At 36.6% G+C, this 20,265-nt stretch overlaps 1 pseudogene; it reads right to left on the reverse strand.

Moving 5' to 3' along the window:
- Nucleotides 1-8,433: 8,433 nt before the first annotated feature.
- Nucleotides 8,434-9,863, reverse strand: LOC131037575 (polyadenylate-binding protein 8-like; annotated as a pseudogene).
- Nucleotides 9,864-20,265: the final 10,402 nt, after the last annotated feature.

The following is a 20,265-nucleotide window of genomic DNA, read 5'->3' on the forward strand; positions in this document are numbered from 1 at the left end:
AGGTTTGTGAAATTGATGATTTTGCAGGTTTTCTGGAGGTCTGTTGTTGAATGCTAACTTGGATAATATTTGATAATTGCTTGGATTACAGGGAACTAATTGAATAGCTCATTAAGTTGTCATTATATTGATATTTATTGTTATTTTCTTGTTTCCCTTACGCTTCGCATTTTATTTCCCCAAAGAATCTTAAATCATAAAATACAAAAAAAAAAGAGGAAGTGCAATTATTTGTAACCAGTGAGATTTAGTTCTAACCAACAAGCCCCTTTACAGGTATAACCACATCAACCATTGGGCTATCCATCACTGTCGAGACCCGACTATAGAGACCTTGGGGTAGTGAGTTCTTCCAAACTCATTACTTTTCAGGAGAGGTGGTGAGTGTTTTCATAAACTACCTGACTGTTGGTGGGTGTGTCAAAACACACATCAAGAGGAATCACAAACATCCTCTTCTGCCAAAGTCTCAAAATTGTATAAGAAACATCTCCCCTTCGGGAAAGAAACAAGCAAATGTTGGTGAAGCGTGGAATTCAGATACTAAAGTTACCAGAGAAACAAAGATCAATGACCTAATTTTAATTTCATAGGACATAGGACAATTACTTCCCTCAGTAAAAAAAGTCTATATACATCTTACACATAAAAATGTGTTGAAGCTAGTATCTGACACAGCATGAGGACAGAAGTCAATAAAAAAATATTGCTTATGTAATGGGAATGGTAATGGGAATGGGTGGCAATATTTCCAAGCAAGGACTGTCGATCTATATGTTGCCAGTAGTGTTGGTGTAATTATTTATTCTTACATGATATAATTACACTTTACTTAAGTTGACTTAGCATAATGCATCTCATCGTAGTTTGGATATGAGAGGCTTAGGGAAGTGTGCACATAGGGATGATGCTTGTAGGAGAAATTCCACCTTTTGTGGTCTTATCTTGCTGTTACATTCCACATTCGGTGGGTGATCCACCTCTTGTGGAATATTATATTATTTCTCCTACCTACCCCTTCTTTTTCTTACCTACCCTTGTTTCTCATTAAGACACATGTCATGATTGTGTGCTCACATATCCATTTGGCCTTGCCTATATAAGCAGGCTCATATTCATTGTATTAGTTAATCTAGTTGATCACTTTTGCATATTGATGAGAATACAATTTGTTCTTGTCAAACTATTGTCTCTCTTTTGCATGCTTTTCATTGTGCCCTTGATCTTGGCAAAATATCACATGGTATCAGAGCCTAAAGGGCATCATTGATTTGTCTTGGAGAGGTGTTATTGAAGGCTTTAAATTTTGGATTTGGGGATCTGCATTTTTTAAGGGCATCCTATAGCGATTTGGACATCACAGTTGCGTCCAGGAGGTTGTTTCCATAAATTTTGACTATAAATTCGCCTATATTGGGTGAAATTTGCATTTGGGGCCTTGGAGAAAAATTTTGTCCAATTTGGGCATACAGTACGATTTGCAAAAAAAATTATTATTTAATTTCCAGCAGAGAAAAAAAAATTTAATCTTATTTATTATTCTGTAGAAAATTTTATTTGGGGCATTGAAAAAGTTTTTTTTATTATAAATTCGGGGGGGGGGGCATTACCCCACCCCTGGCCCGATCGTACCGTGCAGCATTCTTTTATATGTAGGGTCTTTCGACAGTCGTACCGATGTCATCCCCTATCGTCGTACTCTCCTCCACCGGCCGCCACCCATCTATTTCCCATCGGTCTTCTTTTTCAAGAGGCTCCACCGCCAAGCCCGGCATCCCGTCAATGTTGGTTCTTTGGCAACTTCTGGTCAGTGCTCGATCATCCACCGGCACTTCCATCCTCCTGGGTATCACTTGTCGCATTCTTAGTCATCGTATCTTCTAGTGTTCCACTGTGCCGACAATCATCGGCAGTCTCCCATCCTCCATCGCCCTGCAAGCCCATTCCTGGTAGTGCCACATGGTAGCACTCAACTCCTCTACACGGGATACACGTCACCATTTCGTACAGTACATAACTATTTGCAGACCGCTACGTGTCATTTATGTTCGGCCATCACAGGGGGTGTGATGGTCATTTTGACGGATAGACGGTCGTTAATTTTAAGCTCCTGGTCTGGTGACGTCAGCCTACATCAGCATTATTTTGAAAAATTTTGGACCCCCTCTTATTTGCCTTTTTGATTTCGCAGTCCGACTTCAGGAGGGCGTATTTTGGTCATTTTTGCTCCTTTTTTGGTGCAATTTTTTTTTAAATGGGCTATAATTTCATGCTCTTCACAGTGGTGGAAGAATTTATTTATTTTGATGGATGGATTTTTCAGAGTTTGCATATTTTCATGACTGTACCTATCTAATCACTGATTTTTCAACTTCAAATGCTTTGTTTGGGGTTATACGACCTCCTTTTCAAGTGTAGTTTTTTTTTTAAATGCATAATTTTTTGTCTACTTTCATAATATCTCATCAATTTGCAAAGATTTTGAGTGGATATTATACGTTCATAAATTAGTCTTTGTTGGCTTACTTGCTACTTGTAATTTGCTTGGATCTTAGTTTAGATCTCTTTCATTATCAGTTTGAGTCTTCTTTGGCCTCTTTGAGGCAGTTGTAAAGTTGAAATCGGAAGTCCACTTTGCCAAGTTTGCAAGTGACCCATTGTACACGCACTAAGTATAAAGTGTCAAATCATCATTTATTTATTTATTTATTTATTTATTTATTTATTTATTTATTTATTTATTTATTTATTTATTTATTTATTTTGGGGGGGTTCTTTGATTGAGTGAATTTGGGGGGGTGTTTTGTGTGATTGTGCCTCTCTTTCCCTGTTCTCTTTTATTTGTGTTGCTATGGGTCCTCATAAATTTTTACTTTTAACTCCACATAACTATGCATCTTGGAAAATAAAAGCATGGAGCAAACTAATGGAAAAAGGACTTATGCATTACATAGATGGAACAATAGCAGCACCTGCAAATCCTAAGGCTGATCCTAATGCTCAATTAGAATGGCTCACTAAAAATTGTATGGCTCTTGGAACTTTGCGTAAGTATGTATCAGATGACCTCATTTTTCACATTGAGAAGTATACTACAAGCAAAGAGGCTTGGGATATCTTTCAAAAATTGTATGGTCAAGTTGATGAAATCAGAGGCTACAAGATTGACAATGAGCTCACCAACTTGGATCCCAAGTGTTTTGATACAATCCAAGATTATGTCACCAAGTCAAATGAGCTAAGAGCAAAGCTTAAGGATTGTGTAATTGACAAAAAGGATGTTCAATTGATATTCAACTTGTTGGACAAGCTTTCACCCGAATATGTAGCATTTGTTTCTAGCTTCCAAACCCATCGCTTGATAGTGGGGAGTTCCTACACTATGCCTTCATTTTATGCTTTCACAAAAATGTTGATGTTGGAACAATCTAAGTTGTTAAACATGGGGATTCTCAAGTCTTCAAAGTCCAAGGCTTTGGTGGCTAATCAAGGGAATCAAGTGAGTCAAGGCAAAGATTCCAATAAGAAGAAGAAGCAATATACAGCAAGAAAAATGACAATCATCATCTCCATCACAAGGCAATTTTACATCCTCTTCCAAGAAGGGGAATCCACCTAAGAAGGACAAACCAACTTGTGCTTATTGCAAGAAGTATGGTCATGATGAGTATCAATGTCACACTAAGAAAGTTGATGAGTTGAAAAATCTCCTTAAGAAGAAAATCAATTTGCCATTTGCCTACAACAAGAATGACTCATCTCCTTCCACTTCCTCATAGTCTAAGGGAAAAGGGCAAGCATTTGTGGCTACAAAGAGTTCTTCACAGCAGTAGATACTTGACTTGGGTGCCTCTTATCACATGGGTTCTACAAAGGAGCAGTTTTCTTCATTGGAGCCATCTAAGGTACCTCACATTTACATAGGTGATGATACACAAGTTGAGGTAGAAGGGAGAGGTTTGGTTGCCATGGATGATGGAACATTTGAGAATGTTCTTTATGTTCCTAACTTGTCTACCAATATTCTCTCTATCTACCAAATCAGTCACCATGATTCAGTTGTGGTAAAAGAACTTGATAACGATGCCTTGGTAGCAATGGGACAAGTCAATGACAATTCAAGGCTTTATTCATTCTCCCACTTTGTGCCAAGTTCTCCTTCTATGGCCTTGCTTACTCATTCAAATTTAAAAAGTAAGCTATGGCATGAGCGGTTTGGTCACCTCAACTACCGCTATCTTCAGCAGCTTAGCACTAAAGACATGGTCGTGGGTCTACCTCGAATCAGTTTTTCAGAAGGTGTATGTTCAAGATGTTCCATGGGCAAGCACCCCGAGGAGAAGTTTGATAAGGGAAAGCTTGGAGAGCTTTGGAAGTTCTTCAACTTGTTCACAGCGATGTACAAGGTCCATTTCCATCACCTTGATTTAGTAAGGCCCGTTATGTCCTCACCTTCATTGATGACTACTCCCGCTTCACTTGGGTCTATTTTCTTGTTTATAAGAGTGAAGTGTTTGACAAATTTCTAGACTTCAAGGCTCATGTGGAGAAGCAATCAGGGAAAGTGGTCAAGATCCTTCGCATAGATAATGGAAGGGAATATGTGAACAAAAGACTTGAGGATTTTTGTACATTTGAGGGGATTGATCTTCAACATTCAGTTTCCTACACTCCACAACATAATGGAATTGCAAAACGTAAGAATAAAACTCTCAAGAAAATGGCTAGTTGTATGATACATGCATGTTCTCTTGATCTCGCCTTTTGGGCAGAGGCTATCAATTGTGCTACACACATCCAAAATCAAGTTCCTCATAAAGCTTTGATGGGTATTACTCCTTTTGAGGCTTGGGCTGGTAGTAAACTAATTGTGAGACATTTCAGAGTCTTTGGGTGTCTAGCATGGGCTCATATTCCTTCGCAGAAACGCAAGGCGTTGGAACATCAGATTAGGCCTTGTATTTTTGTTGGATATCCTGAGGGTGTTAAGGCATATCGATTGATGGATCCAGAGACACATGAGATGTTTATTGAGAGGAGTGTTCATTTTGAGGAAAGCTCTCCTAACTTAGCCTCACTTCCTCCACTACCTTCCTCCATTGTGGATAGTGATGAGAGTGATTCATATAATGAGACTCCTTCAACTCTGACTCGCAGGGTTACACCTCTGCAGGGTCCACTAGCAGTTGAGAAGTCTTGTCCTCCACCTCCACCCAGACCTCGTTGGGCTCGATAGACACTTGAGCTCATGGGTTCTCTTGTTGGGGATCCTTCAGATACATGGAGGACTCGATCACAGCATTAGGACCTTCCACATGCATACATTTCTACCACTTCCGATCCACAGACATTTCAAGAAGCATTAGGGGTTCCCGAGTGGGACCAAGCTATGGAGGAAGAGTATAGTTTCTTGATGAGGAACAACACTTGGGAGTTAGTCCCTCTCCCTAAGGGGAGAAAGATGGATCAATGTAAGTGGATCTATGGAACCAAGTTTGCAGCGGACGGTAGTGTGGATAAGTATAAGGCTCGATTTGTTGTGAAAGGTTTCTCACAGGTTCTAGTTGTTGACTATACTAAGACCTTCACGATCGTAGCCAAGATGAACTCCATTCGCTTAACACTTGCTATTGTAGCAGCTCGTGGTTGGGGTGTCCATCAGATGGATGTGAAGAGTTTTTTTTCTTCATGGGGATCTTAATGAGGAGATATATATGGAGCAACCACAAGGTTTCATCCAGGATTCTTCATTGATTTGCAGACTGCGGAAATTTCTCTATGGCCTTAAGCAGGCCCCTAGGGCTTGGTACGCCAAGATAGATTCCTTCCTTCTCTCAGTAGGGTTCACCAGGTGTCATTCTGATCCGAATATCTACATTTTGTGATAGGATGACTCACATTTGATACTTGTGCTCAATGTTGATGATTTGATCATTACAGGGAGCACCTCATCCATCATTAGCACTGTCAAATATGCTTTGCATGATAAATTTGCTATGACTGACTTGGGTCTTTTGCACTACTTTCTCGGGATAGAGATTTCACAGTCACCTTCTGTGATTACACTTTCGCAGCCCAAGTATGCTCTTGATCTACTTGTCCACTTTCATATGGTTGATTGTAAGCCTGCATCGACTCCCTTTCTTTCTTGACTCACACATGCCCTGACACTAAGCTTGAGGCTAAGTGCTCTTCTCCACCAGTTGATGCCACATTGTATCATCAACTTGTGGGTAGTCTCATCTACTTGACTCACACACGCCCTGACATTTCATTTACGGTTGGCATGGTTTCCCGCTTCATGCAGGAACCACATGAGCTTCATTGGAAAGCCGCCAAATGCATCCTACACTACATCAAGGGTACACATCATTATGGGATTCACTATGCAGCATGCACAGGACTTCGCTTGGATGGATACACAGACTCGAATTGGGCTAGAGATCTTGATGATCGTAAGTCTACTTCTGGTTACAGCTTTCACCTTGCTTCGGGCCCCATTTGTTGGCAGAGTAAGAAGCAGCATGCTATTACTCTCTCCTCGACTGAGGCTGAGTATCAAGAGGTTGTTAATGCAACGACTAAGACTATTTGGCTTCAGCATATTCTCATATAGTTTGGGTTCTCCACTCCATGGCCGACAGTTCCGCATTGTGACAATCAGAGTGCTATTGCAATCTTAAAGAATCCGGTTCAACATCAGCGGGCAAACACATCGAGATTCATATGCACTACATTCGACAGCTCATTCAAGAGCAGGTTATTGATTTGCAGTATTGTCCTACAGTGGAGCAGATTGCAGACATATTCACCAAACCCTTCACTGAGAGTAAGTTCCAGCAGTTGCGAGCTCTTTTGGAGGTGCGGGATGTTTCATTAAGGGGGTCAGCTGACTTTTCCTTCCTCTCTTGTGGGGGGGCCTTTTCCTTTTGAGGTTTTGTACATTTATCTCTCTTCTGGGGGGGAGTTTTTTCCCGGTAGGTTTTCTCCCTTTCTCCGTTTGTGAGAGATTGCATTGCATAGGTTTGTTTGCATTTGCATATTGTACATGGGTACCTATCATGGCCTAGTAGTCGGGATCCATCTTGCATTGTTGACTTAAGTCTTCATTCCCCTAAGTTGCACTTAAAGGGGGGTGTTGGTGTAATTATTTATTCTTACAAGATATAATTACACTTTACTTAAGTTGACTTAGGATAATGCATCTCATCGTAGTTTGCATATGAGACACTTAGGGAAGTGTGCACATAAGGATGATGCTTGTAGGAGAAATTCCACCTTTTGTGGTCTTATCTTGCTGTTACATTCCACATTCGATGGGTGATCCACCTCTTGTAGAATATTATATTATTTCTCCTACCTACCCTTATTTTTCATTGAGCCACATGTCATGATTGTGTGCTCACATATCCATTTGGCCTTGCCTATATAAGCAGGCTCATATTCATTGTATTGGTTAATCCAGTTGATCACTTTTGCATATTGATAAGAATATTTGTTCTTGTCAAACTATTGTCTCTCTTTTGTGTGCTTTTCATTGTGCCCTTGATCTTGACAAAATCTCACAAGTAGAAATAAACGAAACTTAAAATAAACCCAACCAAAAAAAGCCATTTTTAAAGAATTCTATAATGTTTCCCCATATAGTAATCATCATAATGTTTACTGGAAGACAGGAAACAAAGAAATAATATCCAGCCATTCTGATATTGGTCAGAACAACGGTTTAAAATATCATGGCTAACTCAACAGTAACCAAAGAAGCACTCACTCCACACCATAGGCACCAGATTGTCCAATAAACCATTACTGTATAAATAATGGAAGAACTAAATAGTTAAATATTCAAATACCTGTCATGTATAAGAAACAACGAAAAAAAAAAAAAAAAAATGGCCAAGCTACATAAAACAGCTGATCGCATTTACTTCCTGAACTTCAATGTGGAATTCAAAGCAACTAAAAACGTAAAAGAAAAACAAGCAAAAACAACCAAGAACACTTAGAAGGAAAGAATATTTCATAAAGTTTATTAAAGCAGTTCGAAAGTTTCTGCGATAATTTATCTCCAATTCAAAGCAACTAAAAACATAAAAGAAAAGCAAGCAAAAAAGTAATAAGCAACCAAGAACACTTAGAAGGAAACATCATTTCATAAAGTTTATTAAAGCAGTTTGAATGTTTCTGCGATAATATATCAATATGTAAGATTCAATGAAATGCACACGAGGGTTCTGTGTAAAGAAATCTAAACATATCAAACATTCCCACAGCAGGAACCCAAACAAACTTGTGAAGCTCCTACAGCAATGCTAAAGAAAATGATATTGAAAACCCTCCACCTGTCACCCTCAAAAATACTTAAATTGCAAGCTCTAAGTGTTAGAAAGGTACTAAAAGATGAACAAAAACTTCCACACAATGATTGTTTCTTCAGTTGTCAAGATGGTCATTCAAGGATAACGCTGAAAGCTCCTCAGTGGCCCAGTGGGTTGTTGAGACACATTGCGCAAGACCTCCATAGCTTCTGCAACCTTAGATTTCAAAGCCTCTGGGGATTCAAGCAAGTGTAACACCTCAGTCTGATATATTTCCAAAAGCATACCAGTGACTTTAGCCGCATGATCATGTACTAATTGTTCCACTAATGGATATAAGCAATTTCCAAGCATCTGAGAAACATTCCAGAAATTAATGATAATGCATTACAGCAATTGTATAGTCAGGGAAGTTAAGGATCTTAGACTATGGTGCAGAGACTTGTTTCTTCCTGCACCAGTTAACATATACAGGTAGTACTTACCTATTAAAAAAACAAATCAGAAATATGGTATATACCGTTCTTTGTTGCTCAGGGCTTGCATTTGCAAGAGCTGAAGACAATGTTCCAATAGGCAAGCGTTGTGAAATTACTGGAACACCCCCCATGTAAGAGACAATCACTGGTGGGTATCGCATCTTACGACTCCCTCTACGAATCATCTGACAAAATAAAGAAACTTGATCAAGAATTTAACTTTTTCCACTCGACTAACATCAGTGGAATTTTCAGCACAGTTAGAAAGACAAGTTTGCCATAACTTGCTTTACAGACAAAACCAGTGTTTACACAATTTGTAAAACAGTTTACATTTTGCTGAAACTGTGGTTGAAGATGGTGCCTCTATTGCAATGGTGCTCTTCTTGCACCTCGACGCTGGCCTTGTCAAACAAAAAAATGCTGCAGTTGTGCACCTCCTGGCCTCATTCCAGGTACAAACTGTTGCTGACAGAAGGCTGCAACAAATAAAATATCAATCAAGAAGCTCTATAAAGTAAATTTGGAGAGATCCAAACAATGATCAAGAAATTAATGATTAGACGCACCATAAAATATAGAATAGTACATTCAACAATATTGATTTTTAAGTGGACATGAAGCGATTATTTTCATTCCCAAGTCATAGATTAGTGATCTGTATATAATAATAATATTAATATATCATTTACCACCTGTTAATAAATATCTAATGAACAAAGAGTAAAGAGCTGAAATAGCCTTCCTTTAACAGATGTCAGAATTTGTTAAATAAAAACTCAGAAGGTAGTGAAATATACTCACTCACTACATGTTTAATATAAATGTCCACCAAAAAATTTCATTTCAGAATGCAAAAATCTAACAAATCCACAGTATATTGCACAGATGTCTCCCACTGAAACAATAGATGTCTCCCACTGAAACAATACAGATAAGAGGTTCAAACTGATGTACAACAAGCAGATTTATCTTCAATCAGACCACTTACAATTTCCCCCTTAATGTACCAATTGCGAAACTGATTCGAATCTGTTGATTCAACCTTCTCAGGTTCGATCTTCATATGGAATGGCGCCAGATCTCCTTTCTAATTCACAGTATTATTCCAGACTTAATCGTAAAACAAGGCATTCGTGATTTAACAAGGAGATACCTTCCTTGTCACCTCAAGCCTCCTTAAATAGGCGGATCCAAACTAACAAAACAAGTCCGCCCAGGGGAGTAGTTGGGTTGGCCCAAAAACAAAATATAATTCGACCAATAAGAATAACTCTACTAATTAAATTATAAGTCTAGGTCGGCCTAGGAGGCTGTTATTACATTAAAAATTTCAATAATTCTATTTATTTCCAATTTCAATTTATTTATTTAAGTGAAAATAGAAAAAGAGACCAAAGTTGTTAGCCAACACTATTTAGCCGACCAGCTTCTAATTTAGGTTCATTTCGGTTCTCCCATTTTATAATTGTTTGATCTCAAACAATTTTAGGTTAGGATTTTCGAAAATATCTATTCCTTTCCATGTTGCATCTTCAAGCGGTAGGCCTTTCCATTTCAATAAATAATTGGGAATCACCTTGTTCCATATTCTCCCCTCCCTCACATTCAACACTGTCTTGAACTCAAGAATTGGTTTGCCTTCATAGTCAAGTGGGGGCAGCTCAGTTGAAAGGGGTAATCTATTGTCCAAGGGCCTTCTTATGACATGAAACATGAAATGTATTGTGATTTTTGCTATCAGTAAGTAGTTCCAACTCTACGCTACCTGCCCAGCCTTCCTTACAACCTTGTAAGATCCATAAAAACGTGGTTTCAACTTTTCAGCTTTTCAACTCCACTTCCTTTAATTGAAGACTGTCAGTAAGGCTGCAACATTAAAAATACCATGTCTCCAACCTCAAATGTCATTTTAGTTCAATGTCTATCAACATACATTTTTTGTGGGTTTTGAGCTTGTTGCAGATTTTCCTTAAGGGACTCTAAAATGTCCTTGCTTCATGTACCACATCCTTTGCACTAGGTACTCTACTATTAGTAAGAATCAAATCTACAAATGAGTTAGCATCATAGTCATAAAGTGTCTTACAAAGAGACATACGAAATGACATGTGATGAGTTGTGTTGTAGCAATACTCCCCCAAATGCAACCATTTGGTCCATGTTGTTTGATGTCTTGTAACACAATTCCTCAAATAACCTTCAATCCACATATTCACAATTTCTTTTTGTCCAGCCATTTGTGGATGATAGCTAGTGCTAGGTGTCAATTCTACACCACACACTTACAATCATTTTTGGCAAGCCGTGAAGTTTAAAAATCTAATTAATGATTTTTTGCCAATTAAAGTGCCTCAAATTTTAAAGATATAGCATGAATATGAGTATACTTGTTAAGCCTATAAACCACCACATATAAGCAGTCCTTACTTTGAATCTTTAGCAATACCGTGATGAAATCCATCGATATACTCTCCCATTTCTCATTTGGAATAGGTAACTTAGGCTACAAGAATCCAACTGGAAAAACATGTTCTACCTTATTTTGTTGACACTCCTTGCATTCTCTTACATGTTGCATTACATCCTTTTTCAACCCCTTTCATGAAAAGCATTCACTGGCTTGTAATTATTATAAAAGCACGAATGTCGAACATCTTGGATTCAAGTATGATACACACACATTTCTTGTAGAAAATAAGCCCATTTACTACCTTCAACCTATCATCTTGCACTTTGTCTTTCATAACATCATTAACAAATGAATCCTTAACATACTCAACTATGATCAAGGACTTCAAATCAGCAAAAATATTAGTTATAGAATGCAAATGAGGCTTTCTAGAAAGTGCATCAACTACCACACTTATTCCCTTTTACATATTCAACGTCAAAATCATAGGCTTGAATTTTACTTACCCACTTCTCTTGTCTATCATTCAAATCCCTTTGGTTGAGGAAGAAGTTTAAATAATTGTCTATTTTGACTATAAACTTCCCACAGTCCAAGTGTTGATGGAATTTGGCTAAACAATGCATTATAGCTAGCATCTCCTTATCATAAATTGAAAAAAAACTAAATCAAGGTCCTCTTTGTGTTTTTTTGTTTTCATAAGCTATGGGGTGTTCCCTTTGCATTAAGACAATCCATATGCCTTCCCCTAAAGCATCACGTTCAAGGACAAATGGGAGTGAAAAATCTAAAATTGCTAAAACCGAACATGAACTCATTACCTCCTTAAGTTTGTAAAAATCTTGTTGGGTTGTTGGATTCCATGTGAATGCTCCCTTCTTTGCTAAATTTGTTAAGGGGCTACAAGCTGAGAGAAACCTTTCACAATCCTTCTATAGTAGCTACAAATACCTACGAAACCTCTTAGCTCTATTGAATTCCTAGGTCTAGACCACTCTTGGATTGCTTTGATTTTTTCATCATCCACACCAACACCATGTGCACTAATTTTCAACCCCAAATATAAAAAAATTAGTCAATTTGAACTCACAATTGAAGATTTAGGCATAAGAATGTTGTTCAAGTATGCCTAATATCTCATCTACATGTTTCAAATGATCTTCTCATGTCTTCCTATAAATCAAGATGTCATCAAAGAAAACTAAAACAAATTTCCTCAATTGTAAAATAAATACCTGATTCATGCATGATTGAAAGGTTGTTGGTGCATCAGTTAGACCAAAGGGCATAGCCAAAAATTCATAATGCTCATAATGACACCTAAATGTTGTATTGTGAACATCCTCATCTCTTACCTAAATTTGATGATATCCCTAATGCAAGTCAATCTAAGAGGAATACCTTTCTCTTTAGAGCTCATCGAGTAATTCATCAATCCTTGGTATGGTGTAGCAATTATTGATTGTCCTTTTATTAAGTGCTCCATAGTTGATACACATCCTCATGGTCCCATTCTTCTTCTTGACAAGCATTATAGATGATGCAAATGGGTTGGAACTAAGTCTTATATGTCCCATATGTAAGAGTTCCTTGATTGCTTTTTCAATCTCCTCCTTATAGGCCTTCAAATGACAATATGAAGTGATCATAACTAGTTGTCCCCTTCTTCAAGCTCTATTATATGTTGAAAACTCCTATCCGGTGGTATCCCAAGAGGGGTGTCCTTGAAAACCTTGATATGTTTATCCAAAATGGACTAAATTTCTACATTGAAGACCCCCCATCCTTGGTTGGACATGTGCTAGTAATAAAACACTTGGTTACCCCTATTTCTTGATCCTTGCCAAAAACTTGATCTAACCTCGTAGCTGAAACTTCCACATGACCATTATTAGATAAGCCATGCAAGACTATCTTTTTTCCATTGTGTTGGAAAGAGTGATCCATAGTTCGGTTTCTTGTTTTATACTTGTCGATTGCATACAACCTTTGAACTCCCAAAACCACTTCCATATCCATGTTGATCACATAAAATCATCCTTCATTTTGTACTCTACCATCATCAATTCTATTTAGGGAACCTTCTTGATGCACGGTAGAATTGTTCCACTTACAACTTTTACATCAAACCCTTTAATTTCCTCAGTATTCAATTTCAACCTTTTCACTACTCCATCGGCATACTTATAAGTAGCTCCACTATCAATAAGGATTGTTACCTTTTAGCCCTTCAAGACTCCTCTAAGGCGAAAAGCATTGTATTGTGTCTCTCTTAAAAGTGTTACAAGTGTTCCTCCTGAATGTCCTCCTTAGTGTATTTGCTCCACCTCTTCTACCTCACGATAAGGTTCAGCTTCATCACTTCCTATGTCTTCATCAAAAACTACATCTATATAATTTATTAGCCCTTTTCCTAAACACCTATACCCCAGTTTCCAAGGTTCACAACATGTAAAATACAAATTCTCCCTTTGTAACTCATTTCTTGGTATTTTTGCATGACTTGGCTTTGGTGGTGACACCTTTGGGAAGGTAATGTTCTATTGGAAAGGTCACTTAGATAAAATAGATGGTGTTGTCTTCTTGGTATGCGAGTTGTCTCTAGTCACTGAATCTTCTAAATTAAGGGCTCTTATGATTGTTTCTTGTAGAGTGCTTGGACTGAATGCTCTTATTAAACCCTTGAGAGGTTTAACTACTCCTTCAACAAATAAAACTATGAGCCTCCTTTTTATTACATAAAGTACCGTCACTGCAAGTTTTTGAAATTTTGTTACATAACTTCCACGTTTCCTTCCTGCTTTAACTGTGCTAAACCCTTGAAGCAAAATTTTGGGTTGCTCCTATGAAATCTCTCTATTAGCTTATCAAATGCTTAAGAAGTCTAGTCAAGTATGACTTTAGCTAACTTTAGGAAGAATTTGAAAGATTTGCATGAGACTTTAAATAATGGTAGAGCCTTCTTTCAAAAGAATATGTTATTATCTGTTAGAAGTACGGTTGACGTTGCACGAAAAGATCGACATGTTAATACCCAATACAACCACTAGACTTACAGAACCCACAAGAGGCATTTAAGCCATGTCACAAACCCATGTGTTGCACTACACAAAACAAGGAGACCAAGGGCGCACACCTTGCAACAATCCCCCCAATGCAAGCAAGGGGGTTTGAACCTGTGACCCAGGCTCTAATACCACTTTTTAGAAGTACAGTTGTTGTTGCGCCAAAAGATCAACCTATGCCTGATACAACCAGTAGACTTATAATATACATAGGAGTCCGTTAAGCGATGTCACAAACCCGAGTGTTGTGCTACATAACAAAAGGAGACCAAGGGCGCACACCTTTTAACAATTATCATGATGGATGAGAAAGCATTTTTGTAAAAAAAATTACTCAAAATCAAGGACATTAAAAATTAGTTTTCCAATCATTGATTAGAAGATGGAGGAGGAGGGCATGGTTGTAATCATGTTGAAAAGGTTACCACATGCTTATAAATATTTTACTAAGTCACTCAATATCACCTCTACAAATTTTGACCCGAATTTTTATGAGTTATATAGTAAGATATTACAAAAGGATAGATAGAAGAAATAGTTTGGTATTAGCAAGGGGATAGAGTTTGTGGAACAACCTTTGCAACCAAAGACAAGGGAAAATAAAAATGGTCCCAAAAGAAAATAAAATGTAACAATGAGGATGCACCAAAAATTTTGAAAAACATCACATATCACTATTATGATAAAATGGGTCATATGAAGAAGCACTACAAAAATAGGAGGTTGAAGAAAATCCAATGAGGGAGGGTCTCAGCAAAAGGCCCATATCATAGAACATTGGGAGGAGTAAACCTTCTTTACATTCATGCTCACAATACCATCACGCTAACACATTTCCATCGTACATGGATTTAGGAGCATAACATCAATTCACCAATAGATATGAATGGTTCACAAAGTACACTACTTTGTCTGATGTAATAATCCTTGGTGGTAGTAAGAACACATTTTTTTATAGAGGTAATGTGCAAATATCCTCTAAAGGGAAAAAAATTCTTAATGTGTGGTATGTGCCAAGAATGAAGCTTAATCTACTCTCAGTGAATCAAATTATGTGATATAATTTTAATCTAGACATGTCATATTCACAAACAAAAAATGCTTAATGGAGGAGACCATGAAGACTACTTCTTTTGATATAGAAGATCATATATTGTATAGACTAGTTGACACTAGATAGGTCAAGGAACATGCATTGGAAACAAAAATTACATCTAACATTAATACACTTTGTAATCATGATATGGGCACCTAAATATAATCAAGAATTTGATAGATGGACTTCCTAACATCCAGCAAATTTAGGGTAATTGCAAGTCTTGTTAATAAGGGATGTAGAAATATACTCTTTTTGATGACAAACGATTTTAGTAGGAAAATGTGGGTGTATTTTCTAATATTAAAATTAGATGTGTTTAAATAACTCTAAAAGTTCAAAGCATTAGTGCAAAAAGAGTCAGGTTGTGAAATGACTATTCTTTGATTTGATAATGGACGATAATTATATTCCAAAGGATAAATAACTTTTGTACCAAGAATGACACAAAAAACATAGTATACTACACTCTCACTTCACAATAGGATGAAGTAGTTGAGATGTGAAATTATACTATCATGGACATGGCCCGATGTATGATGAGTAGGAATGCTCCCAAGACATTTTGAGTTTAAACAATATATTTGTTAAATATATCTCCAACATAGATGGTGATGCAAATTACCCAAAAGGAAGTATGTTTTGGTAGGAAACCTAAAATAAGTCACCTTAAGGTCTTAGATTCCATTGCATGTGTTTGGATACTAGATGAAAAGAAAAATAAGTTAGATCCTAACTCTTATAACTTTAAACTAACTCTTATAAGGTACAATGATTTTCATAATGCTAAGAGATGTATTGAAATATAAATTGAACACAAGACTTTTAGTAAGGATATTGTGATTTACAAAGAAGAATGGTCTTTCTACATTTCTTTAGAGCTTTAGATACCAAATAATATGATGTTGAGACTAATAAATTAGGTGTTTAGATTCAAGTAGCTTCACCTTAAGGGGGATTCAAATTGTGTAACGTTTGCCACATTCATAATAGACCCAACTAATTGATGATAACATGGATAAACATTCAAATATACAAGCACAAACAATCAAGTCATCTTAACACTAACTTGGATGAAGAGAATCTTTAAGAAGAGACCAAAATGGTGGGAAAGCAACAATGGTGACGTTTGGATAAGTGGAATAATCAAAGAATGATCATGAAAAAAGGAGCAAGAAGATCATAGTTAATCTTGATTTAATGGATAAAATTTAAGGAGTTTACGAGCAACAAGTATTAGAAGGGGAAAATGCAAAACTTGAATGGGAAAAGTTATGTTAACCAAACATGAGTCTTCTGAAAATAAGACTTAAGATCCCTCCAATCTTCCATTGAGGAAGAAACCCATTGGTTGCAAATTGGTATACAAGGTCAAGTAAAAAGTAAATGGCGCATTAAATAAGTACAAAGTTTGATTGGTTACAAAAGGGCTCTCATAGAAAAGACATCAATTACAAAGAGACATTTCCTCCTATAGTAAACATGAGCACCAACTAATTAATCTTAGCCATAGAAGCTTTATTTTGTTGGATAGTTCATCAAATGGATGTGAAGAGTTCTTTCCTAAATGGATGTTTGGAGGAATAAAGGTGCATGTCTCATCCACGGGGCTTTTACATTAAGTAAGGAACATCTTGTTTGTCAATTGTAGAAATCTCTATATAGCATGAAACAAGAATCTAGAACATAATACATCAAGATTTATAGATATTTGGTTGAAAAAGGATTCAACAATGTCCTTCAAATTCCACTATATATATCAAAAGTGTAGGTGATGATCTCATTATAATAGTCATATATGTTGATGATATCATTATTACATGTAGTGAGGCAAGTGCTATTGAACAAAGTAAATTTGACATGAGTAATGCTTTTGATATGACTAATTTAGGCCTCCTACATTATTGTCTAAGTGTAGAAGTTTGGCAAACAAATGGTAGCATTTTTTTTTAATGATATCCAAATATGCTATTAGTTTTCTTGATAAATTTAGAAAAAAAATTGCAAAATATCATGTACACCTATGAAAAATGGTTCAAACTTTCAACCAAAAGTGAATAAAAGGTAATTAGTGAGTCGTCCTAGAAATGAGTTATCCTACAAGAAACTAGTGGGGAGCCTGTAGTGAGGCAACTACTATTAAAAAAAGTAAATTTGACATGACTAATTTAGGCCTCCTACATTACTGCCAAGTGTAGAAGTTTGGCAAACAAATGGTAGCATTTTTGTTTAATAATATCCAAATATGCTATTAGTTTTCTTGATAAATTTAGAATGACAAATTGCAAAACATCATGTACGCCTATGAAAAATGGTTGAAACTTTCAACCAAAAGTGAGTCTAAGGTAATTAGTGAGTTAGTCTACAAGCAACTAGTGAGGAGCCTAATATATCTTACAACCATAGACCTAATTTAAGCTATGCTATGAGTTTTGTTTGCATAATCATGACAACACCAAAGATAGAACATTAAACTATAACAAAGAGGGTAACATATGTGAAAAGGACACAACTTTGATATTCTATAAAATAGAAGCAAAGACCCTAGGTTGTGTGGGTTTACAAATTTAGATTTGGTAGGTTCTGTAGATCAAAAAGATTCACTTTTGATTGTGTTTTTAGCCTTGGGATGAATGTAGTCACATGGACCAACAAGAATTAGGATGTGGTAGCTCTTTCCTTCACTAAAGAATTAGGATGTAAAAGCAATGTGTAAGGCAATTTGACTAAGGTATTATCTAACATGAAGATGTCACAATCTAAGCCTACACTCCTAGTCAACAATAATGAAGATGAGGTGCCCCTTACTGTTGATAAAGGCCTGGTTGATGTTACTGTTGTGGCCGACCCTTCCCCCTTGGTTCATGCACCTGTTGCTCCTGCTCCTCACCTTCACTCTGCTCCTGTCGTTTGTTCTCTTGTTGTTGCTCCACTGCAACAATAGTCTGGCAGTGACTCTGCAGGGTCTTCCCCGCTTGATTCTTCTTTGAAAGTTCCTAATGATAGTGTTACCTGGACGGTTGTTTGTCGTTGGCAGAAAGAAAAATCTAACCCCCTTTCCCAAGCCCCCCTTGGTCAAGTTTCAGGTTTTTCTCCCCCCTCTTGATTTGGGTTGGGTTGTTGATGGTTTGACAGATCGGTTTGGCCTGTCCGAATTTGTTCTTTTGGGTTGCACCCCTGCTTGGTCTTTTTAATTTTGATAGCCTTTAACTTTGTAAAGGGTCAGCGCCCGAGTTAACACTACTTTTTTAATCAAAAACAATAATCGAGGGGTGCTCAAACTTACAAAGAATCCAATCTTTCATAAGCATATGGAACTACATTATCACTTCATCAAACAACAAAAGATGGGTTTGCTATGTTGCAATATTGCCCAATTGAGGATCAAACTATAGACATGCTTACTGCCTTTGACTTCTATCATATTTGTAAAATTTTAATGGTCAATCATTAAGGGAGGGTATTAAATTATTATATTTGAATGGTCAATTAACTTTTAGCTTAGGATTTAATAAACTGTTTCTAAATTTTTATTTTTGATTATTACTTTAGTCATTCTTATCCATATTTGATGTCTTTTGTAGTCTTATACAATCATGCTTTCATTTCCTATCTCATTAACTTGAATAGATGTCTTAGTAATATTTGAGTGTTTCATTTTGTGTAATAATATCTCCCAAAAAAATTACAACTCTTTCTTACCCTAAGATGCATATATGGCTCATTCGTGGAAAGACCATTTATAATCATTATATTATTTTTGCCATTTCCACCATTTTTAATTAAAATTTTAGACTAAACATTTTGTATAGTTCTAACTTGCAACCTATCACGAATCTCCCTACAACTAAGCATTCATTGATTGAGTACTTTGATTATCTTACTCAAGTTTTTCGGGGTAAAACTCTCAAAATATTTCCAAGGCATGACATTTCATTCTCAACTATCTACTAATCTCCACAATCAAGTAAGCTCTCCATTCCAATTTAAAATCCTCTTCAAATTGTGAACCAAACTTGACTAAATAAATTTTAAAATGGTTTCATGAATAATTTTCAAGTGTCAAGTCTTCAAAACCTCAACCATTTGTACGTATATAATAGGGGTTATAAAAAACTTGTTTCTTCTTATTGAAAGCCCTAACACAATTAACAACTTACACATTTTAAACTACCAAAATGGAACCCTAAGATCATTTAAGGCATAAGTAAATTCATTATTTATGCAACTATCAACACTTCACGATTTGCTTATGCTTTTGCTCGAGTGCTTTTGTGATTTCCTTAAGAATGTCTAAGTCAAGCATCCCTAATTTCCCTTCAACCCTACAATTCTAGATGATGATAGTGTGTTTATTGGGGGGTTTGTCCACCCTTGTGTGAGTCCTTTTGAGATCTAGGTCTCTACACAACATAAAATTATATAGGATTTTGGGTTCTCCAAAGGCTTTACTGTTTGTCATAAGTCCTCAAATCATGTTGACTTCCAAATTTCCTTCCAAGAGTGACACAACCACAACATAAAAAGAAGCAAACAACCAATAACAAAGGATAACACCAAACCAACAATACATACAGCTAGGATAGACCCCAAGGAACAACTTTGATTTAAAAAGCTTTTATGGAAAAGTTTTAAAATTTATTACTTTATGCAAATTGCCTTTGTTTCCAATTAGGAATCACCTAGGTGATTTGCAAATCATCCAAGTCCCTCTACCAATGAAACTAACTCCATCACAAGATTACAAATACAAGATAAGGGCTAGGCCTAAGGAACCTACACTAAACAATACAATACAAACATTTGAAAAGCTCCTAATGCATGGTTTAAAACAACCATTTCCAATGAGAGCCCAAACTTTAAACCCACAAAACACCAATATTCATTTTCAAAA

The sequence above is a fragment of the Cryptomeria japonica genome, chromosome 6, assembly GCF_030272615.1.
Source record: "Cryptomeria japonica chromosome 6, Sugi_1.0, whole genome shotgun sequence".
Lineage (NCBI taxonomy): Eukaryota > Viridiplantae > Streptophyta > Pinopsida > Cupressales > Cupressaceae > Cryptomeria > Cryptomeria japonica.